The sequence below is a fragment of the Procambarus clarkii genome, chromosome 17 (assembly GCF_040958095.1).
Source record: "Procambarus clarkii isolate CNS0578487 chromosome 17, FALCON_Pclarkii_2.0, whole genome shotgun sequence".
In the NCBI taxonomy this organism is placed as follows: Eukaryota; Metazoa; Arthropoda; class Malacostraca; order Decapoda; family Cambaridae; genus Procambarus; species Procambarus clarkii.
In genome coordinates this window covers 27,749,928-27,776,078 of record NC_091166.1, presented here as the reverse complement: position 1 = coordinate 27,776,078, position 26,151 = coordinate 27,749,928, and positions in this window count along the sequence as shown.

Below are 26,151 nucleotides of genomic sequence, written 5' to 3'. Positions count from 1 at the left end.
ACGTTTTGACCAAGGGTTTCTCGGTTGCAATATGAGTCACATAAGAAAATTATCTTTAAAATGATCAAGGTAGTCAAAGAGAGCAATAGTCATAGCTAAATAGTCGCGGATCCTGTGTGTTGATAAAAGTTCATAACACAACAATTGATTATTCCTCAATTGTAAGAGATGCTGGGATTGAACTAGCTGATCATTATAAATGCTCATAATATTGTTATTAACAAAAGTTACAAAACACAATGAGGATGACAACAGCGATTGATGTGGTATATATATATATATATATATATATATATATATATATATAATATGTTAATTTTTTGTATAAAATCAGATATGTAACTGTATAACCTTGCATAATAAAGTGTACACCATAAAAAAGGGGGGTGGTAGGAGAAGCGAACACTCTACCGTATTCAGAGTTAAATGGCAAGTTTTTCCCTGAATGCTCTGTATTCCCTTCTCTGAGGCTGTGGGTCCCTATAATTGCACCAGTGGTGGTACCCCACTATATGTGTATATATATATATATATATATATATATATATATATATATATATATATATATATATATATATATATATATATATATATATATATATATGCCTCCATATATAGAGGCAGCAACAACCCCCAGTGATCGTGCACTCCTCACAGCTGTGCAGGCTCCCCATGCAGGGGACTTCCTTCTGGCAGTCCCCATGTCTGCGACAGGCACATGTCTTGATCCGCAGGAGCTCCGTATTGCAGTCGCTCTCCGCCTTGCTGCCCCTATCCACACTGTTCACAGGTGTATTTGCGGCGAGGCCGATACTGACGAATATGGATTGCATGGCCTGCACTGTGGAAAATCGGGTGGTTGGCACACTAGACACGACGAAGTCAACGACATCATTAAAAGAAGCCTTGCCTCTGTTCAGTGTCCAGCGGAGAGAGAGCCCCGTAACCTACTGAACCGTGACTGTTAGCTTTGCCGGCCGACCAGATGGAATCACACTGCGTCCGTGGAAGGGTGGAGCGGCAGTTGGCATGGGGCTATACTTGCGTATCCACCCTGGCAACGACATACATCACCCTCTCTGCTGGCACAGCAGGAGCTGCAGCGACACACAGAGAAAAACAAATGTCAGTCAAGTACAGGCAATTAGATCAACGGTACAACTTCGTTCCAATAGGCCCTGAGACCCTAGGCCCATCGGGTGAGAGTGTAAGAAGGTTTCTTAAGGATCTTGGTTCCAAGCTCATTGACACCACAAGAGACCCTAGATTTGCCTAATAAGCCAAGTTTTCATGAATTAATGTTTTTTCGACTACCTAACCTAACTTTTTCCGTTACCTAACCTAACCTAACCTGTAAAGATAGGTTAGGTTAGGTAGGGTTGGTTAGGTTCGGTCATATATCCACGTTAATTTTAACTCTAATAAAAAAAAATTGACCTCATACATAATGAAATGGGTAGCTTTATCATTTCATCAGAAAAAAATTAGAGAAAATATATTAATTCAGTAAAACTTGGCTTATTAGGCATATCGGGCGTTACATAGTAGGCTGAGAAGTGCATTTTGGCTACTAGGTACGACATATATATATATATATATATATGCGAACAAGCCTGAAAGGTCCCCAGGACAATATGCAACTGAAAACTCACACCCCAGAAGTGACTCGAACCCATACTCCCAGAAGCAACGCAACTGGTATGTACAAGACGCCTTAATCCACTTGACAATCACGACCGGACATAATGAGGTGATAGCCGAGGCTATTTGAACCACCCCACCGCCGGCACTCGGATAGTAATCTTGGGCATAGCATTTTACCAAATCACCTCATTCTTTGGGGCACACGTGAGGAACACAAATGCGAACAAGCCTGAATGGTCCCCAGGACAATATGCAACTGAAAACTCACACCCCAGAAGTGACTCGAACCCATACTCCCAGAAGCAACGCAACTGGTATGTACAAGACGCCTTAATCCACTTGACAATCACGACCGGACATAATGAGGTGATAGCCGAGGCTATTTGAACCACCCCACCACCGGCACTCGGATAGTAATCTTGGGCATAGCATTTTACCAAATCACCTCATTCTTTGGGGCACACGTGAGGAACACAAATGCGAACAAGCCTGAATGGTCCCCAGGACAATATGCAACTGAAAACTCACACCCCAGAAGTGACTCGAACCCATACTCCCAGAAGCAACGCAACTGGTATGTACAAGACGCCTTAATCCACTTGACAATCACGACCGGACATAATGAGGTGATAGCCGAGGCTATTTGAACCACCCCACCGCCGGCACTCGGATAGTAATCTTGGGCATAGCATTTTACCAAATCACCTCATTCTTTGGGGCACACGTGAGGAACACAAATGCGAACAAGCCTGAATGGTCCCCAGGACAATATGCAACTGAAAACTCACACCCCAGAAGTGACTCGAACCCATACTCCCAGAAGCAACGCAACTGGTATGTACAAGACGCCTTAATCCACTTGACAATCACGACCGGACATAATGAGGTGATAGCCGAGGCTATTTGAACCACCCCACCGCCGGCACTCGGATAGTAATCTTGGGCATAGCATTTTACCAAATCACCTCATTCTTTGGGGCACACGTGAGGAACACAAATGCGAACAAGCCTGAATGGTCCCCAGGACAATATGCAACTGAAAACTCACACCCCAGAAGTGACTCGAACCCATACTCCCAGAAGCAACGCAACTGGTATGTACAAGACGCCTTAATCCACTTGACAATCACGACCGGACATAATGAGGTGATAGCCGAGGCTATTTGAACCACCCCACCGCCGGCACTCGGATAGTAATCTTGGGCATAGCATTTTACCAAATCACCTCATTCTTTGGGGCACACGTGAGGAACACAAATGCGAACAAGCCTGAATGGTCCCCAGGACAATATGCAACTGAAAACTCACACCCCAGAAGTGACTCGAACCCATACTCCCAGAAGCAACGCAACTGGTATGTACAAGACGCCTTAATCCACTTGACAATCACGACCGGACATAATGAGGTGATAGCCGAGGCTATTTGAACCACCCCACCGCCGGCACTCGGATAGTAATCTTGGGCATAGCATTTTACCAAATCACCTCATTCTTTGGGGCACACGTGAGGAACACAAATGCGAACAAGCCTGAATGGTCCCCAGGACAATATGCAACTGAAAACTCACACCCCAGAAGTGACTCGAACCCATACTCCCAGAAGCAACGCAACTGGTATGTACAAGACGCCTTAATCCACTTGACAATCACGACCGGACATAATGAGGTGATAGCCGAGGCTATTTGAACCACCCCACCGCCGGCACTCGGATAGTAATCTTGGGCATAGCATTTTACCAAATCACCTCATTCTTTGGGGCACACGTGAGGAACACAAATGCGAACAAGCCTGAATGGTCCCCAGGACAATATGCAACTGAAAACTCACACCCCAGAAGTGACTCGAACCCATACTCCCAGAAGCAACGCAACTGGTAAGTACAAGACGCCTTAATCCACTTGACAATCACGACCGGACATAATGAGGTGATAGCCGAGGCTATTTGAACCACCCCACCGCCGGCACTCTGGCACTTGCATATTGTCCTGGGGACCATTCAGGCTTGTTCGCATTTGTGTTCCTCACGTGTGCCCCAAAGAATGAGGTGATTTGGTAAAATGCTATGCCCAAGATTACTATCCGATTGCCGGCGGTGGGGTGGTTCAAATAGCCTCGGCTATCACCTCATTATGTCCGGTCGTGATTGTCAAGTGGATTAAGGCGTCTTGTACATACCAGTTGCGTTGCTTCTGGGAGTATGGGTTCGAGTCACTTCTGGGGTGTGAGTTTTCAGTTGCATATTGTCCTGGGGACCATTCAGGCTTGTTCGCATTTGTGTTCCTCACGTGTGCCCCAAAGAATGAGGTGATTTGGTAAAATGCTATGCCCAAGATTACTATCCGAGTGCCGGCGGTGGGGTGGTTCAAATAGCCTCGGCTATCACCTCATTATGTCCGGTCGTGATTGTCAAGTGGATTAAGGCGTCTTGTACATACCAGTTGCGTTGCTTCTGGGAGTATGGGTTCGAGTCACTTCTGGGGTGTGAGTTTTCAGTTATATATATATATATATATATATATATATATATATATATATATATATATATATATATATATATATATATACATATATGTGAAAACATGGGTGGATACATAGGGGATAAATGTGAGGTGAAACATAGAGGCTGCAGAAGGCTTATTGACTCATACGAGGCAGCTCCTATCTAAACACAAAGATCAATCCAGTGTAATTGGCCTATTATGTTGGACATTGTCTTCTGTGTTGGCATCGATATGTTCTTGTCTTGCCCTTACTCTCATGGTGGGTAGAGTAAATAGTTCCGTGATTTGGGTGTTCATGGTAGGTCGCTCTATTCTTATGTGAATTGCCTCAAGAATTTGTAATCATCTTGCATCTTGAGTTTTGTCTATTGCATAATAGACAAAACTAATATATATATATATATATATATATATATATATATATATATATATATATATATATATATATATATATATATTGTCACGTGGAGGTGGTCCGGGCCTGGGCTCTGCTAACACTTAGCTGCTAGGGGCTCAAAAGGCCCAAATACTCAGCCCCTCCGACTCCCTGGATTCACCGGAGTCTCCTTGGTCACACAAGAGAGGACCAACAATGCCCACCTCCGCAGGTCTTTGCTTCCACCACAATAGGGGTGCCACTGATTCACCCTGGAAGCCCTTCAGTCAAACACGGGGAAACTGCTGTTAACAGTTCCGGCCTAGACCCGTGGGGGAGTGAAGGAAGACTCAGGCTTACCTTATAACCATAACCTCCCTGAGTCTTGCCTGCCAGACAAAAAAGGTTGCAGAAACTCCTTTCCCCCCTGTCTTCTCTATCTATCTTCTGAGCAAGGTCGCCAGCTGGGTTATTATACCTGCACCCCAGCAATGCAGTTCAGTGGGCGTATTATATATTGTTTGTAGCCAGAAGATTGCTACTCCCATAGATCTGCTACTAGACTGTTGGCCCAGGGTACTCTCCCAGGAAGGTCTGTGTGGCTTTACCTCTCTCTAGCCACTACGTTAATAGTCGCCACCATTCAGGCACCGATACTGATCGGATGGCTAAGGGTACACTTTTATGTAAGTCTGTGCTGTCTTTACCACCCTCCAGGCAATAAGAACTTCTATAGAGAACGTTGTGTCCCCTATGTGGTATTATGATAACCTTCGTGTATGCTCATAGAGAATTATCATAAATGGAGGCACACTTAAACACAGTGATAAAATGTGTGAATTTACTGATGCAAATTACATGAACACACACACAATCACAAGTAATACATGAATATGGAAATATGGATAATAAGTCTGGAGATCGTCAGCCTCTTCTTCCACGACCTCCAACACTCCTTCAACTGGGCAGAAAGACAGGAATCCCACATTCTCACAGGAGGGCCTCTACACCACGTCGGCGCCTCTTCTTCACTGTCCTGCCATCCATACACACTGTCCTCTCTGACAGTCCTGGACACAAGCTGCCTTGCAGCCTACTCTACTACTAAAGTATTAAAGTCCTGTTGCCACATACATAAGCAAATATTGTGGCCTAACTAGCCTACTCACACAAGGGGCAATGGGAGGGAAAATGATCTACCTTACATTCCTGGCTCACGACGCCTGTCCCTCGATGGTGTGAGGTTCCCACGCCTCCTTGGGTCGATCCTTGACGATCCAGGACGTTCCACAGGTCCTCAGGTGTCGTGGAGCCTTCGCGTCGTCGCCGTTCCAATCCCTGAGATTCAGCTGCCCCAATCCTGGTTCATCGATGGGCGCTGAGCTAATCACTATTTTTCCCCTCACTCGCCCCTTCCACAAGGCGTTGCTCCTTGTCCTAGGCACGGTGTCGTCCTTCCAAGACCCTCAATGGATGTGACCCGGTCACAGCTAGGCTTGCCCGCCTCACCTTTTCTGACCCTCAACGTCCAACGTCGCCGCCCTGCGTCGTCGCCGCCCTGCGTCGTCGCCGAATATTTTCCAAGTTTGGCCCTCTTTCGCTCAATAAACTTGGTTCCTTTTGCTTCCCAGAAGCGCGGGGTCTCCAATATATCCGATGGGCGGCAATAGCCAGCACTAATCCACTAAGGAAGGCTTGTAGAGCCTCTAATCCTGGAGAGCAGACCGAGGTGCGTCCTATCGCTTCCAAGGTCGGGTCACTTCTGACGTTGGCGCCGCCCGGGGCACTCGGTGACATCATGGCGGGCCCTGATTTGTCGCCCGCGACCTAAGTCGGCCAATCCGCGATCGGCTAGTGTCCCTTCCAAAAGGTCATATCTGCATTAGGGGATACTCTTTCATTTTATAACAGGGCGCCAATTTCCCTTTATTTACAACTTATAATATAACTTCCTTCCCTTTACTGGCAGTCGGTCTGGTCGCCACATATAGCATTAGACTCCCTGAACCTCAGAGAATCAGTAGGGAGAGCTGATATGACTCTTAAAGCAGGCAAACGAAAGAGATAGGAGAGGGCACCGTAACAATATATATATATATATATATATATATATATATATATATATATATATATATATATATATATATATATATATATATATATATATATATATGTCGTACCTAGTAGCCAGAACGCACTTCTCAGCCTACTATGCATGGCCTGATTTGCCTAATAAGCCAAGTTTTCATAAATTAATGGTTTTTCGACTACCTAACCTACCTAACCTAACCTAACTTTTTCTGCTACCTAACCTAACCTAACCTATAGAGATAGGTTAGGTTAGGTAGGGTTGGTTAGGTTCGGTCATATATCTACGTTAATTTTAACTCCAATAAAAAAAATTGACCTCATACATAATGAAATGGGTAGCTTTATTATTTCAAAAGAAAAAAATTATAGAAAATATATTAATTCATGAAAACTTGGCTTATTAGGCAAATTAGGCCTTGCATAGTAGGCTGAGAAGTGCGTTCTGGCTACTAGGTACGACATATATATATATATATATATATATATATATATATATATATATATGTCGTACCTAGTAGCCAGAACGCACTTCTCAGCCTACTATGCAAGGCCTAATTTGCCTAATAAGCCAAGTTTTCATGAATTAATTGTTTTTCGACTACCTAACCTACCTAACCTAACCTAACCTAACTTTTTCTGCTACCGAACCTAACCTAACCTATAAAGATAGGTTAGGTTAGGTTAGGGAGGGTTGGTTAGGTTTGGTCATATATCTACGTTAATTTTAACTCCAATAAAAAAAATTGATCTCATATATAATGAAATGGGTAGCTTTATCATTTCATAAGAAAAAAATTAGAGAAAATATATTAATTCAGGAAAACTTGGCTTATTAGGCAAATCGGGCCTTGTATAGTAGGCTGAGTAGTGCGTTCTGGCTACTAGGTACGACATATATATATATATATATATATATATATATATATATATATATATATATATATATATATATATATATGTATATATATATGTATATATATATATATGTATATATATATATATATGTATATATATATATATGTATATATATATATATATGTATATATATATATATAAATATATATATATACATATATATATATATATATATATATATATATATATATATATATATATATATATATATATATATATGTGTGTGTCGTACCTAGTAGCCAGAACGCACTTCTCAGCCTACTATGCAAGGCCCGATTTGCCTAATAAGCCAAGTTTTCCTGAATTAATTAATTTTCTCATTTTTTTGTCTTATGAAATGATAAAGCTACCCATTTCATTATGTATGAGGTCAATTTTTTTTATTGAAGTTAAAATAAACGTAGATATATGACCGAACCTAACCAACCCTACCTAACCTAACCTAACCTATCTTTATAGGTTAGGTAAGGTTAGGTAGCCGAAAATGTTAGGTTAGGTTAGGTTAGGAAGGTTAGGTAATCGAAAAACAATTAATTCATGAAAACTTGGCTTATTAGGCAAATCGGGCCCTGCATAGTAGGCTGAGAAGTGCGTTCTGGCTACTAGGTACGACATATATATATATATATATATATATATATATATATATATATATATGTCGTACCTAGTAGCCAGAACGCACTTCTCAGCCTACTATGCAAGGCCTAATTTGCCTAATAAGCCAAGTTTTCATGAATTAATTGTTTTTCGACTACCTAACCTACCTAACCTAACCTAACCTAACTTTTTCTGCTACCGAACCTAACCTAACCTATAAAGATAGGTTAGGTTAGGTTAGGGAGGGTTGGTTAGGTTTGGTCATATATCTACGTTAATTTTAACTCCAATAAAAAAAATTGATCTCATATATAATGAAATGGGTAGCTTTATCATTTCATAAGAAAAAAATTAGAGAAAATATATTAATTCAGGAAAACTTGGCTTATTAGGCAAATCGGGCCTTGTATAGTAGGCTGAGTAGTGCGTTCTGGCTACTAGGTACGACATATATATATATATATATATATATATATATATATATATATATGTATATATATATGTATATATATATATATGTATATATATATATATATATGTATATATATATATATGTATATATATATATATGTATATATATATATATAAATATATATATATACATATATATATATATATATATATATATATATATATATATATATATATATATATATATGTGTGTGTGTCGTACCTAGTAGCCAGAACGCACTTCTCAGCCTACTATGCAAGGCCCGATTTGCCTAATAAGCCAAGTTTTCCTGAATTAATTAATTTTCTCATTTTTTTGTCTTATGAAATGATAAAGCTACCCATTTCATTATGTATGAGGTCAATTTTTTTTATTGAAGTTAAAATAAACGTAGATATATGACCGAACCTAACCAACCCTACCTAACCTAACCTAACCTATCTTTATAGGTTAGGTAAGGTTAGGTAGCCGAAAATGTTAGGTTAGGTTAGGTTAGGAAGGTTAGGTAATCGAAAAACAATTAATTCATGAAAACTTGGCTTATTAGGCAAATCGGGCCCTGCATAGTAGGCTGAGAAGTGCGTTCTGGCTACTAGGTACGACATATGTATATATATATATATATATATATATATATATATATATATATATATATATATATATGTATATATATATATATATATATATATATGTGTATATATATATATGTATATATATGTATGTATGTATATATATATGTATATATATGTATGTATATATATATATGTACATGTATATGTATATATGTCGGTCATATTTAATAATATATGTCTACAGGAAAGACTGCTACCAAAATATACTAATATTATATATACGCACGACCCAGCAGCAAGGAATCAAGCCTTCACGATAAAATATCGCCAGGATCTGATTCGTGATCAGATATACAAGGCAGAGAATGAAATCAAAGACAACAAAACGCAACTACTTCATGCAAGAAACGAGTGGAGAAATAGCAACATCGACGAAAGTATCCGTACCCGCATTGAACAACACCTCGACATCCTCACAGACCGACATCACCTCAGCACTGAAACAAGGATTATCAAGAAACTAACAACATTATATGAGGACCTATGGCAATTCCACGACCAAGAGATGGCTTCCTGAACCTTGCAGGAATTAACCTCACTGAGGACCAAGTCACTCTCCTAAATCTGGGCATAAACTGTCACGTTATGTCCAGACCGAGTGAGATGGCCCGGAAAGTAGAGTTGGAAATTCTGTTGGACGACATATTCGACCTCGAGACACAAAAGAAGGTCACTACCAAAGATACCTTACAAGCAGAACTTATTGCAGAAGGAGGAAAGAATCGAGGCAATTACAGAAGCACCATACTGTCCCCCGAGCTCAAAGCGGCAGCTAAAAGCCTTCGTGAGAGCAAGGAGATAGTTGTCAGGAGAGGTGACAAGTCGCCAATATATGTCATTCTTAAAAAAGACGAATATCTGGCGAAAATGAACCTCATACTCTCTGACCAAACTAAATTCCAAAGGGTAACGAAGGACACTACAGCCGAATTGAAAGCAAAGGTCAACAAACTGATCGAAACTGTGAACGCCAAGAAATCCGGACTCCACCTGCCAAAGATCATTGGGGAATATAAACCTGGATATGCGTATGGAAATGTCAAGACACACAAGCCTGGAAACCCACTTCGGCCAATCATTAGCCAGATACCCACACCCACGTACAGACTGGCGAAGCGACTCAACGGCCTACTGACTCCTTATGTTCCTTGCGCCTTCAGCCTGGAGTCTCCAAAGGACTTTGTTGACTTACTGCGGGGCACATGGGCCACAGGGATAAGAGCCTCGTTGGACGTAGAATCGCTGTTCACTAACGTACCAGTGGACGAGACAATCGGGATGATAGCCGACAGAGTGTATCGTGATCCAGCCTGTACTCCTCTTGACATACCAGAAAATATCGTAAGGAAACTACTCCAAGCTTGTACTAAAGAGGCACCCTTCTTGAGCCCGGATGGGCACATGTATAAGCAAGTAGATGGGGTTGCCATGGGTTCTCCCCTAGGTGTCCTGTTTGCAAACTTCTACATGGGTACCATCGAGCAAAAAGTCTTAGTCGACATGAACATGAAACCGGCCATATACTGCAGGTATGTTGACGACATTTTTACACAGGTACCTGATGTCAGACATCTGCAGGAGTTGAAGGAGGCATTTGAGCGGAGTTCCGTGCTGCGTTTCACTTACGAGATGGAAAAGGATGGGAAGCTGCCCTTTCTAGATGTAACAGTCATGGAAAAGAGCGGAGGTTTCCACAACACCTATCCCCCCTATTAGACTATTTTACAGGAACTTCTTTTCCACAGCTCATAAAACGGAGGAAAGGGTCCTGAAGGATATTGTTAATAGAAACGTTATCCCTACAGACAAAAATCAGAGGATACAACTGACGATTTACTATATAACCAGAAAAACGGCCAGCCTACTCATGAGAAACCCTCCAGACACAAAACAGAACGCTTTAAAAGAGACTAACGTCGTCTATGCCTTCAAATGCCCTCTTGGGGACTGTAAGCTCCAAAAAACACAGTATATAGGCAAGACAACAACATCTCTTTCTAGGAGCTTAACGATGCATAAGCAACAGGGCTCCATTAAGGAACATATAATCTCTTCCCACAACCAAACCATCGCCAGAGAAATCCTAGTAAACAACACAGAAATCATCGATAGATACAGCGATAGCGGGCGGCTTGACGTTTGCGAGGCATTACACATCAAGAAGTCAACACCAGCAATCAACAGCCAATTAATGCACAACTATATTCTACCCACCTCAAGACTCTGCTCCAATATAGAATCATCAAGAAATATGGACCAATAGGCTTTCTACAAACACTTCTATTCAATACCCATTGTTTCATGTTCTGGCTTGTGTTGATGAAATTAATACCTTATTAAATACCACCTCACCCCATCCACCTCACTTAAGTGTAGATATAAACAAAAATCGGAGATGTGTAAGTTCTATTCAGTTGTGTATGTGTTAACTAAAGTCTTTGAAAATGTAATAAGTTTTACGAAACGCGCTCAAGTGTCGCGTCAGACTAGAAATAAAAATGAATTTTGGAGAATTGATTTTTGAATTACCTCCAACAGGGAAAAGAAATGTACGAAAGATTGAGAAAATTCGTGTTAGAATTATTAATCTTACTTTTTCGGTCATATTTAATAATATATGTCTACAGGAAAGACTGCTACCAAAATATACTAATATATATATATATATATATATATATATATATGTGTGTGTGTGTGTGTATTTGCGGCGAGGTGGTGGCTGACAGGTACGGCCACCATGGCCTACTCTGCCAAAAGCACAGGGGGATGGCACTCGAGGCACAGTGAAGTTAACGACATCATCAAGAGGAGCCTCACCACAGCTGGATGCCCAGCTGAAAGAGAGCCCCGTTACCTAACGCCCCGTAACTCTGATGCTCTTATTGGTCGCCTGGATGGTATCACAGTTAATCCCTGGAAGAATGGCAAGCAGTTGGTATGGGACTAGACGTGCGGATCAACCCTGGCTAACACCTACATTAACCTCAGTGTTGCACAACCAGGTGGCGCTGCCACCCACAGGGAAGCAGCCAAATCCCGTAAGTATAGAGAACTGGATCACCACTACAATTTTGTCCCCATTGCTTCTGAGACACTCGGCGCCTAGGGTAAAAGTGCTACCAGTTTTTTGAAGGAACTGGGTTCTAGGCTCATTGAAACAACAAGGGACCCTAGAGCTGCCAGCTTTCTTTTCCAGCGCCTCAGCGTGGCGATACAAAGTGGAAATGCGCACTGCATCCAGGGTTCCTGCCCGCCATCTGAGGAGCTGGAGGAACTCGACAACCTATGATAACCATCTTTGTAACCTATATGTAACTCCTTTTTTGTAACAAGGTTCAAATAAAGCAAATATATATGTGTACATACAAAAGAATGGGGGTGGTAGGAGAAGATAATATTAGTGTTCAGTGAGAGACCACAAGGTCTCCTCTGAATACTTTTTATTTTCTTCTCCAAGGCTATGGGTCCCCACATTGGCACCAGAGGTGGTCCCCTCACCAATTTTTTTTTTAATTTATATATATATATATTAATTTGAATTTAATTTTTTTTTTTTTTTTTTTTTTTTTTTTTTTTTTTTTTTTTTTTTTTTTTTTTTACCTAGAAAGGGTACCACCTCTGGTGCAAGTGTAGGGACCCATAGCCTCGGAGAAGAAAATAAAGAGTACTCAGAGAAGACCTTGAGAAGATCCTCACTGAACACTGATATTTTCTTCTCCTACCACCCCTATTCTTTTCGTATGTGTGTATATTTATCTAACTTTATTTGAAAATGTCATTACACAAAAAAAGTTACAATATTGATTACATGCAGGGTACAAGGCTGCTTGTCACAAGTTGAACAGCTCCTCAGATGGTGGGCAGGAACCATGGATGCAGTGAGCATTTCCTCTCTGGATTGCCACACTAAGGCGCTGAAAAAGAAAACTGGCAGCTCTAGGGTCTCTAGTTGTTTCGATTAGCATAGACCCCAACTCCTTAAAAAAGCTAGCAGCACTTTTACCCCAGGCACCAAGTGTCTCTGAGGCAATGGGGACAAAATTGTAGTGGTGCTCAAGGTCTCTGTATATAATATATATATATATATATATATATATATATATATATATATTATATATATATATATATATATATATATATATATATATATATATATATATATTTATATTATATATATATATATTATATATATATATATATATATATAAATATATATATATATATATATATATATATATATATATGTATGTCGTACCTAATAGCCAGAACGCACTTCTCAGCCTACTATGCAAGGCCCAATTTGCCCAATAAGCCAAGTTTTCATGAATTAATGTTTTTTCGACTACCTAACCTACCTAACCTAACCTATCCGATAGAGATAGGTTAGGTCAGGTTAGGTAGGGTTGGTTAGGTTCGGTCATATATCTACGTTAATTTTAACTACAATAACAAAAAATTGACCTCATACATAATGAAATGGGTAGCTTTATCATTTCATAAGAAAAAAATTAGAAGAAATATATTAATTCAAGAAAACTTGGCTTATTAGGTAAATCGGGCCTTGCATAGTAGGCTGAGAAGTGCGTTCTGGCTATTAGGTACGACATATATATATATATATATATATATATATATATATATATATATATATATATATATATATATATATAGGGGGGGTACTACCACTGGTGCAATTATAGGGACCCACAGCCTCAGAGAAGGAAACACAGAGCATTCAGGAAAAAACTTGCCATTTAACTCTGAATATGAAAGAGTGTTCGCTTCTCCTACCACCCCCGTTTTTTTTTTATTATGGTGTACACTTTATTATGCAAGGTTATACAGTTACATATCTGATTTTATACAAAAAATGAACATTAAGATGACACAAGAAAAAGTTCGCTTCCTAGAGGCTGTAGATTTCCTCGAACTCCTCCGTCGCCGGACAGGAACCGAGGATGCAGCGGGCATTCCCCCTCTGTATCGCGACACTGAGGCGCAGAAAGAGAAAACTTGCTGCTCTAGGGTCTCTTGTGGTGTCAATGAGCTTGGAACCAAGATCCTTAAGAAACCTTCTTGCACTCTCACCTCATGGGCCTAGGGTCTCAGACCCTAATGGAACGAAGTTGTACCGTTGATCTAATTGCCTGTACTTGACTGACTTTTGTTTTTCTCTGTGTGTCGCTGCGGCTCCTGCTGTTCCAGCAGAGAGGGTGATGTATGTCGTTGCCAGGGTGGATACACAAGTATAGCCCCATGCCAACTGCCGCTCCACCCTTCCACGGACGCAGTGTGATTCCATCTGGTCGGCCGGCAAAGCTAACAGAGTCACAGTTCAGTAGGTTACGGGGCTCTCTCTCCGCTGGACACTGAGCAGAGGCAAGGCTTCTTTTAATGATGTCGTTGACTTCGTCGTGTCTAGTGTGCCAACCACCCGATTTTCCACAGTGCAGGCCATGCAATCCATATTTGTCAGTATCTGCCTCGCCGCAAATACACCTGTGAACAGTGTGGATAGGGGCAGCAACGCGGAGAGCGACTGCAATACAGAGCTCCTGCGGATCAAGACGTGTGCCTGTCGCAGACATGGGGACTGCCAGAAGGAAGTCCCCTGCATGGGGAGCCTGCACAGCTGTGAGGCGTGCACGATCACTGGGGGTTGTTGCTGCCTCTATATATATATGGAGGCATATATATATATATATATATATATATATATATATATATATATATATATATATATATATATATATTTATATGTGTATATATATATATATATATATATATATATATATATATATATATATATATATATATATATATATATATATATATATATATATATATATATATATATATATTTATATGTGTATATATATATATATATATATATATATATATATATATATATATATATATATATATATATATATTTATGTGTATATATATATATATATATATATATATATATATATATATATATATATATATATATATATATATATATATATATACATATATATATATATATATATATATATATATATATATATATATATATATATATATATATATATATATATATTGTGACGATAATCTCTTTCAAGAGAGATTGAGCCTGCTCTTCCCTACTTTAAGTTACGCCAAAGACACAAGTATAAGATGCTACACTCAAGATACGTCACCAGTAGCACAAAACGTTTGACCAGGAGGCAAAACATATCCAAGATCCCCCCACTCCACACACCCTCCATGCGCTGGCTCGTCATCAAACCAGCTAACTACCCTTCACCAGCTTGCCTGCCTCTGATTGGTGACTCACCAGCTGAGCACCTGCACACAGCACCTCAGCGCCCTCTACACGAATTGACGTTTGAGCATGACCAGCAATCCACTTCAGAATATTCCTTGTGCTCTTACAGTTGACATCTCTCTCTCTGGCATACTCGCTCATTAGCTCGTATACGAAGGGAGGTATATCTGCCATAGCCGATATTCTCAGCGCCATTTTAACATTGTAATTTTGTATTTCACAGTGTCTTTACATTTTCTTTATTATTTAACTGTAATTTAACTTCCCGAGATTTGTCTTTATTTTCATTTATGTTTAAAGTAAATATATTAAAGTTTCATTGTTCATATTGTGTTTTACGTGTTCCTCCCTCTAACTTATCACAGACAACAGGCAAGCAGTCTCTATTTTTGTTTAAAGTGTGACCAGGCTTTGACACCTGCCATTGGAGGACTGCCGAACATCAACACTCCAACACTTTCCCGTCACATTTTAATGGGGGCCTGTCCTAGGAGCTTCACTCAGGTACTAGTACCACAAAGTCAATTTGTGGTAAGCGTACTCCACTTTGCTAAAGTAGCCTTTCAATATTATCATTAATTTTTATATTTATATGGTGCTGTGTGTATTGTGCACTCCGAGAGTAGCATATGGTGAGTGTGAGATAACTTTGGATTACGTGGTGACTGTAGGCCTCAGTCATTCTCTTAATTGGACATCTCTCCCTCCGTGTTATTGCTCGTGTTTACCACCTTTTGTCCCTAGAATATTTCTCATATTTTCGGCAGATCATCATTTTGGTACCCTGGTACTTTGGTTTGTCTCTGGGTCAAAGCACCCTATCTTCTGCAATCCGACCGAAGGAGGAAAAGAGGGCCATAGTTCCTCTAGCACGGACTTCGTTGCTGAGTTGGGACCTCAGCAGCAGTTCTCGTCACCAGTTGACACTCGCACCCCTACACGTCGGTCAGAGATGATGATATTTACTTATGTAGGGAATTAGCTTTCTTTTTACAGAACACAAAGTTCGCTAATTCTGTAAGTATCATATTCATTTAGTGGGAAACCCTTGCTTATGTCCTATAGAGACTCGGCAAGGTATGCCTACATTCTTGGACTACCTAATTCACTTTTGGAGCAATTAAATGTTTCATTTGTTTTAGAAACTCAGTTTCACTTATTTAGTAGGATTTTCTTGCCCTTATTCTCTTACATTGAGTACCGGGTACAAGATTTCCTGCGACTTTGACTAATCATTTACCATTTTATAATTAACTTTAAATGTTAAAGATTAAAATTCCACAGGATAGTTACCAGTTGCCACGTTATCCTGTTTCTGACATTTACCATATCACAACTATATTCGTGTACATTTATTTGCTATCTTTCACCATGTTTCGTCTCCAAGCTTTCCGTAACGATCCAGCTGGTGAAATAGGGACATTATGTCGTGCCAAGAGGACTGAATTACAAACTCTTGCACACGAGTATCAACTAGATGTTCCCCATGGAGCCAACAAAAATGAGATACATAACCTAATCATGGATTACCTCTTAGATGAAGGGAAGATTGACTCTGAAACTCACGAAACTTACTCTATTGCAGATAAAACTGATTTGGCGACTATGAAACTCAAACTCGAGCTTGCAAAGCTCGAGAGAGAGCAACAGCAAGCAGCTCTCCAAATGAGGAAAGAAGAAGCCGCCTTGAGGAAAGAAGAACAAGAAAGAGAGGCGGCCCTGAGGAAAGAAGAAGCTGCCATCAGGAAAGAAGAACAAGAACGAGAGATGGACCTCAAGGAACGGGAGAATGCAATACTCAGTGAGCGTGAGCGAGTACAGCTTGAAGCAAAACATCGTCACCTGGAGATGCAACGCGAACATGACAAACAGCAAGTTGCTTTGGCTATAGAATGTCAACAAGAACTCGCGTTGGAAACTACGCACCTCACTCAACGCCAGTCTTCCAGTAAGTTTCAATATCTCCCATGCAAGTAAGTTAATGCCACCATTCGTTGAGACAGAGATCGATGTCTTTTTTACCACCTTTGAGACCATAGCTAATCAACTTAGCTGGCCTGTTGACCAATGGTCTACCCTTCTCAGAGTGCATCTTACAGGTAGAGCTGCAGTTACTTTCAGTACCTTAGCGTCTGAGAATGACTATTAGACCCTGAAGCAAGCAGTGTTGGACGCCTACCTTCTCTCCACCGAAAGCTACCGACGAAAATTCCGTGACCATCTTAAGGCAAGTACCACCACCTTTCTAGAATTTGCCAATACAAAGAAAAGATATTTTATGAAATGGCTGGAAGCAGCACATGTCTCTACATTTGCAGAACTCATCAACCCCATGCTAGTTGAGGAATTCTTGAGACGTGTTCCCCCTTCCGTCCGTTTATATCTAGCAGATAAAGAAGAAACCGACTACATCAAATGTGCGAAGTCGGCTGACACCTACAGCCTCATCCACCGGCTGACACCATCACCACCTCCCAGTAAGAAGTCTTGGTACAACGATAAAGTGAGTACTGATGAAGCGAGCTCACAATTGTATTGTAAATATTGCAAACTCTATGGACATACCATAGATAGATGTGTGAAGGCTCAATACAAGAGCAACGAATCTACTAAATCCAAACAGACTCCTCCTAAGTCCGGAAAGCCTGTAATGAATGTTGGTGTTCATGTTAATGATCTTTCTCTCTTCAGTAAACACCTGTATCCTGGAACTGTCTCTACCAACGGTGCAGATTCGGAGGGAAGTTTCAAATTGAAGATCTTGAGGGACACAGCGGCTCTTCAGTCCATTATGTTAAAATCGGCTGTGACTAACGTCGCCTACACTGGGGAAACCGTCCTTATCACTGACCTCACTGCTACCACTCCATATCCACTCGCCAGAGTCCACCTGGATTGTCCCTTCGTGACCAGTGAAGTCCAAGTCGCCATCAGGGAAAAACCTTTTCCCATGCCTGGAGTGCAGCTTCTCTTTGGCAACGACTTGGCAGAAGATCTGCAACCGCCCAACCTGATCATCACGGACAAACCCCAGATGTGTACTTCTGTAATGGATAATCCCATCTTTTAATATGTTCCAGCAGAGGTTCAAGACAGTGATAATGTTTCTCCTCCGGTTTTGGTGACCACCCGTGCACAAGCTGCACGACCGCAACCAGCTGACTCTACTGCTACCGCTGTCCCTCAAGACCCTCAGAATCTACCTCCAAATCTTACCAAGTTGGAGTTCCGTAAGTTACAGAGGGAAGATCAAGCATTAACACTATTATTCTTTCAGGCTGAGACTAAACCTGACAGTATCCCTGGGTTCTTCCTAGAGAATGAATTGCTCTACCGCAGATACAGACCCAGCAATCTGAAGGAGGATGACGATTGGGCCAATGTCGAACAACTAGTGATTCCCACCAGCATACGGCCCGATATTCTACACCTGGCCCACGGAGCTCTTTCTCACTATGGCTTCAACAAAACCTACCACGGAATCAGACAAGACTACTACTGGCCAGGTATGGTAAAAGACGTAAAGGAGTGTCATATATGTCAGATGGCAGGTAAACCTAACATCTCTATTCCCCAGGCTCCTCTGAAACCCATCCAGGTGCCTGCAGAACCTTTCCACAAACTCATCATAGACTGTGTTGGTCATTTACCCCGGACCAGTTCTGGCAACGCATATATACTAACTATCATGTGTCCTACCACCAGGTTTCCCATAGCAGTTCCAGTAAAGAACATTACGGCTGCTACAATGGTGAAACACCTATTGAAGATCTTCACCCAGTATGGATTTCCAAGAGAGGTTCAAAGTGACTGTGGCACCAACTTCACCAGTGATCTCTTCAAGAAGACTCTGGAGGAGTTCAACATCACACAGGTAGTGTCCAGCCCCTATCATCCTGCTTCACAGGGTTCTCTTGAACGTAGTTATCAGACTATTAAAGCACTCCTAAAGAAATTCTGCAATGAGACTTTGAAGGACTGGGATAAACAACTTGATCTCATAATGCGCATTTTTGAAGTCTCCCCAATGAGTCTCTAGGAGTATCTCCTTATGAGATGCTCTACGGACGTAAGTGCCGTACTCCTCTCAAAGCTTTCAAGGACTCTCTACGTAATGCCACCTTCAGTGACCATCAGAATGTGCCTCGGTTTCTTCAAAACCTAAAACACATTCTAGAGAGAGTACGTAAATTTGCTAATGATAACATAGTGAAAGCCCAGGAGAGGATGAAGACTCATTTTGACCAGAGCAGCAAATTAAGGAAATTTAAACCAGGAGACTTCGTATTGGCATACCTTCCTATCCCAGGTTCTCCATTGAAAAAACAGTTTTCAGGACCCTACCGTATCAAGGAGTGCAGGAACAACAACAACTACGTTCTTGAGACTCCAGATAGGCGGAGGAGGACCCAGTTGTGCCACGTAAACCTCCTGAAGCAGAATCAAGGTATTCCCCCTACTGTGTTGATATCTGTCTCTACCTCTAAAGGTCCATACCTCCACAGTGAAACCTTCCCTGCTTCTCCCAAAAGCATTAACACTAAATTGGTGCTTTCCAAATCGGAAATCTTACCTGATCTTCATCCCAATTTACAGGACTATAATAGTGCTCATTTGCCATGTTCTAATCCTATTCTCACCTCGCCAGATATCACGAAGCCTTTCATCCTCCATGTCGACGCCAGTGGTACCGGCATCGGGGGTAACCTAATGCAACAACGAGGCGAGGAGAATCTACCTATTAGCGACTATAGCTACAAGGAACTACAGCACAATCGACAGGGAGCTACTCATCGTCCTGAACTTGCAGCACTTTAAATTGTCCCTGCAAAGTGCTCGGTCTACCACCATCTACTTAGACCACAACCCCCTACACTTCCTGCAGCAAGCCCAATTCAACAATCGACGGCTTCGACGATGGGCTTGATATTTGTAGACTTTCAACCTGGAGTTCTCTACATCAAGGAGTCTGACCACATCATAGCAGACGCCCTCTCCAGAGTCTCTGAGGTAGAGGCTGCTCCACCTACCACTCTACCTCCTGAAGACGTAACTTCACCGGAACCGCAGGCTTCGGGGGAGAGTTGTGACGATAATCTCTTTCAAGAGAGATTGAGTTTAGTAACCGGTCATACTCACTTAGTTTTTGGCTACTGTAAAATGGTGAACACCTCAGAAAGTAGGTTAACCTGGGGAGGGACAAACATCGGGTGATGAGGTAGAGTGCATCATGAGCATCAATATCCTCAATCCTCCCATCCATCATCTTAAGGTCGGCGATTTTCTTATCAAGGACCTCATCGATGGCTTTCAATCCCAGGGGAACTCCTAGGAGTGTGCTGTCTTCAGGTTTAGTTTTATGGATATTTGGCCGAAGACCCTCAATTCTCTCTATGATGCCCTAGTTGGAACATATTATTTCACATTTAGAAGGGTTCAGGGTGAGGCCTAAAACTGCACCTTGCTCCTGGATTTTTCTGATGTCCTCCAGGCGGGAGTCTTGGGAACCAGCTAGGGTACCATCATCCAGGGAGAGGGAGAGGGAGAGGCCTAGGGGACGGACGTGTGGCGAAGGAGCTGCATCCTTCTCAGCCATTACCCTGAGACATCTTGGCCTCACCGTACCAAGACTCAACCATATTCACCGTGAATACACCAAGCAGACGTGGAAGTGGCCGGAAGTGCCTACTGTGTACCATCTATGTGAAAACTTATCAAAACAGGTGGGTTGGCAGTGTGGAGTTATGGAGGCTGGAGTGAGGGGCCAGGATGGACCCTGCAGGCTTCCCATAGTGAGGGGAGGTGGGGGGTGAGTGAGGGGTGTTGCGTGGTCAGGAGAGAGAGGTGGGGGTTACGCGTGTGCCAAATAGTGTTTTGTGTTTTTCTTTTTTGAATGTTTTGTTGAACAATTTACGTGGTCAGCGATAATTGGCGCAACATATCTATCATATTGTTAGTACATCACACGTGCAGTGAGTCAGATTACAAGTGTGTGATTCATTCATTATTGTGCAGTGATATACGGGGAAATTATACCAGTGTTAGTGTCGCCCTGACCCCCGCCCCCACCCAGCGCCCAGGCCGGGAAGTACCTGCTCTCCCCCTCCTACCCACCCCACCACGTCGCCTCCCCACCTACGAGGCCACCTTGCCACCCGCCCATAGAAGCCGGGAGGCTTCCATGTGTGTCTACGACACCCACCCACTCAATGTATACCCACATATTGTGTAGTGGATGTATACCCACACTTTGTATAGAGGTGGTATATGTATTACCACTCATCTGAGTAGTAAGTGCCACAGCCAGCTGATCATCCCCCCAGCCTCCAACCGCGGTCCACCCTCCAGTCTCCACCCGCCGTCCACCCTCCCGCCCAGCGCCCGCCCATATCGCAGCTCTCAACAGATAGCCAGGCTTCTCCAAGCCAAGATGTGCCATCAAGCAGGGGTAGACAAGGTAGATGTCAGACGTGTGAAAGGGTATGCTATATCCGGTTGAGGGACGATAATGTGCGCATTCATTCCAACAACGGAGTCAGGTGTTTGGGTTCTGAGCGCCCTCCCAGGGAGAACACCAATCAACAGCCCACACCGCCCATAAGGCAAAATACCTCCCAGACCTTCATTCCCACAGAAAATTTATTAGAAGCTATCAAAGCAACAACGGCCAGAACCTTGCAACACATCCCTAAAGCAGCCCGCCCCCATGCAGCAGCCAAATTATCTGCCCTCCTGAGAAAGGTCAACGACTCTCCTGGAACGACCCAAGCATGGCACAACCTCCTAATGTTTGGCAACATATGTCTAGCACCCCTGCAAGGAGAGACAAAACCTTAGCTGCCTCATTCATCAAAGCTATAAATGATTTTCCCAGGGAGGACAACCAGGTGGGCCTTCCCACTCGCGCGAGAAACACCCACTGTAGAAAGAGCAACAGTGGCATATCCGAGACATCAAAAATCAGAACATCAGTCACCAAGAAAATAGAAGAAGGAAACACTATTGGCGCAATACGAGTCATCACCAGTGAGGACTCAATTGCCGACAGAGATGCCGCAACAGCTCAAGCCCTAAGGGAGAAACACCCACCCAGGGCTCCGCGTAAGGACGACATTGCACAAGTGGGGGCTACCGGAGCAGAACCTCTCTGGGTGGCTGAATCTGTGGTCCATAAAGCAGCCATGTCCTTCCCTACAGGATCAGCAGGTGGGTTCACAGGACTAAAACCCAACCACCTCAAGCAAATGCTCAACCCTGCACTGGGTGACATTGCAAAGAACCTCTTGGTGGAACTAACCAGATTCACCAACACATGTCTAGCTGGCAAAATACCAGCGTCCATAAGACCTATCTTTTTTGGAGCATCTCTCTGTGCTCTAAAGAAAAAGGATGGAGGGATCAGGCCAATAGCTGTGGGCAATTCTCTCCGGCGTCTCATCGCAAAGGCAGCTGCAAGAACAGTTAGTGATGCAGCGGCCAACATGCTGAAGCCAAAACAGCTTGGGTTTGGCATTCCACAAGGGTGTGAGGCGGCAGCCCATGCAGCTCGAGCCTTCATCGCCAACATCACAGACGAAAAGGCCCTTATCAAGCTAGATTTAAAAAATGCCTTCAATTTGGTGCGGAGGGATGCTGTACTCCGTGCGGTTCATAGTCATTTCCCTTCCCTCTACCCTTTTATACATTCATGCTACAGTATGGATCTTAAGCTACTTTTTGGCGAACATGAAATTGACTCGGGAGAAGGCGTCCAACAGGGTGACCCCCTTGCTCCTCTCCTTTTCTGCTTAGTCATCAAACAAGTCACAGAGGTCCTGTCCAGCGAGCTTAACATCTGGTTCTTGGATGATGGTACCCTAGCTGGTTCCCAAGACTCAATCCTGGAGGACATCAGAAAAATCCAGGAGCAAGGTGCAGTTTTAGGCCTCACCCTGAACCCTTCTAAATGTGAAATAATATGTTCCAACCAGGGCATCGTAGAGAGAATAGAGGGTCTTCTGCCAAATATCCATAAAACTAAACCTGAAGACAGCAAACTCCTAGAAGCTCCCCTGGGGATGAAAGCAATCGATGAGGTCCTTGATAAGAAAATCGCCGATCTTAAGAGGATGGATGGGAGGATTGAGGATATTAATGCTCATGATGCACTCTACCTCATCACCAGATGTCTGTCCCTCCCCAGGTTAACCTACTTTCTGAGGTGTTCACCATCTTACAGTAGCCAAAAACTAAGTGAGTATGACCGGTTACTGAAATCAATGCTAGAAAAAGCCCTTAACCTCTCTCTCGATGACCTACAGTGGAAACAAGCCTCTCTTCCAGTAAGACTTGGGGGGCCTCGGAGTTCGAACAGCAACGCAAATCGCTGTTCCAGCCTTCCTGTCCTCCTTATCAGCATCCGACGACCTTGTGAAGGTAATTCTACCTGCCCACTTACATCAGCTGGCAGGTGTACATGATCCCAATTTTACACGCTGTGCCACAGAGTGGGCCTCTTGTGCAGGCGAATCACCTCAACCACCATCCCGAAAAGCCCACAAGCAATCCAGCTGGGATGGCCCCATTGTAGATCAAGTTGCTGCAGAGTGCCTGGGTGCTGCAACAACACAACACGACATTGCTCGCCTCACAGCAGTAGCAGCACCACATGCAGGGGATTTCCTGTTAGCAACCCCAATGTCGGCAACTGGCACGCGTCTCACACCACACGCCTTCCAAATTGCTGTTGCCCTCCGCCTTGCTGCCCCAATCCACACCAGATATAGGTGTATTTGCGGCGAGGTGGTGGCTGACAGGTACGGCCACCATGGCCTACTCTGCCAAAGCACAGGGGGATCGCACTCAAGGCACAGTGAAGTTAACGACATCATCAAGAGGAGCCTCACCACAGCTGGATGCCCAGCTGAAAGAGAGCCCCGTTACCTAACGCCCCGTAACTCTGATGCTCTTATTGGTCGCCCGGATGGTATCAAAGTGAACCCCTGGAAGAATGGCAAGCAGTTGGTATGGGACTACACGTGCGTTTCAACCCTGGCTAACACCTACATTAACCTCAGTGTTGCACAACCAGGTGGCGCTGCCACCCACAAGGAAGCAGCCAAATCCCGAAAGTATAGAGAACTGGATCACCACTACAATTTTGTCCCCATTGCTTCTGAGACACTCGGCGCCTGGGGTAAAAGTGCTACCAGTTTTTTGAAGGAACTGGGTTCTAGGCTCATTGAAACAACAAGGGACCCAAGAGCTGCAAGCTTTCTTTTCCAGCGCCTCAGTGTGGCAATACAGAGGGGAAATGCACACTGCATCCAGGGTTCCTTCCCGCCATCTGAGGAGCTGGAGGAACTCGACAACCTATGATAACCATCTTTGTAACCCATATGTAACTCCTTTTTTGTAACACAGTTCAAATAAAGTAAATATATATGTGTACATACAAAAGAATGGGGGTGGTAGGAGAAGATAATATTAGTGTTCAGTGAGAAACCACAAGGTCTCCTCTGAATACTTTTTATTTTCTTCTCCGAGGCTATGGGTCACCACATTGGCACCAGAGGTGGTACCCTCACAAACTTTTATATATATATATATATATATATATATATATATATATATATATATATATATATATATATATATATATAATATATATATATATATATATATATATATATATATATATATATATAATATATATATATAAATATATATATAATATATATATATATATATATATATATATATATATATATATATATATAATATATATATATATATATATAATATATATATATATATATATATATATATATATATATATATATATAATATATATATATATATATATATATATATATATATATATATATATATATATATATATGTCGTACCTAGTAGCCAGAACGCACTTCTCAGCCTACTATGCAAGGCCCAATTTGCCTAATAAGCCAAGTTTTCCTGAATGAATATATTTTCTCTCATTTTTTCTTATGAAATGATAAAGCTACCCATTTCATTATGTATGAGGTTATTTTTTTTTATTTTAGTTAAAATTAAAGTAGATATATGACCGAACCTATCCAACCCTACCTAACCTAACCTAACCTATCTTTATAAGTTAGGTTAGGTTAGGTAGCCGAAAAAGTTAGGTTAGGTTACGTTAGGTAGGTTAGGTAGTCGAAAAAATATTAATTCATGAAAACTTGGCTTATTAGGCAAATCGGGCCTTGCATAGTAGGCTGAGAAGTGCGTTCTGGCTACTAGGTACGACATTATATATATATATATGTCGTACCTAGTAGCCAGAACTCACTTCTCAGCCTACTATTCAAGGCCCGATTTGCCTAATAAGCCAAGTTTTCCTGAATTAATATATTTACTATAATTTTTTTCTTATGAAATGATAAAGCAACCCTTTTCTCTATGTATGAGGTCAATTTTTTTTTATTGGAGTTAAAATTAACGTAGATATATGACCGAACCTAACCAACCCTACCTAACCTAACCTAACCTATATTTATAGGTAAGGTTAGGTTAGGTAGCCAAAAAAAGCTAGGTTAGGTTAGGTTAGGTAGGTTAGGTAGACGAAAAAACATTAATTCATGAAAACTTGGCTTATTAGGCAAATCGGGCC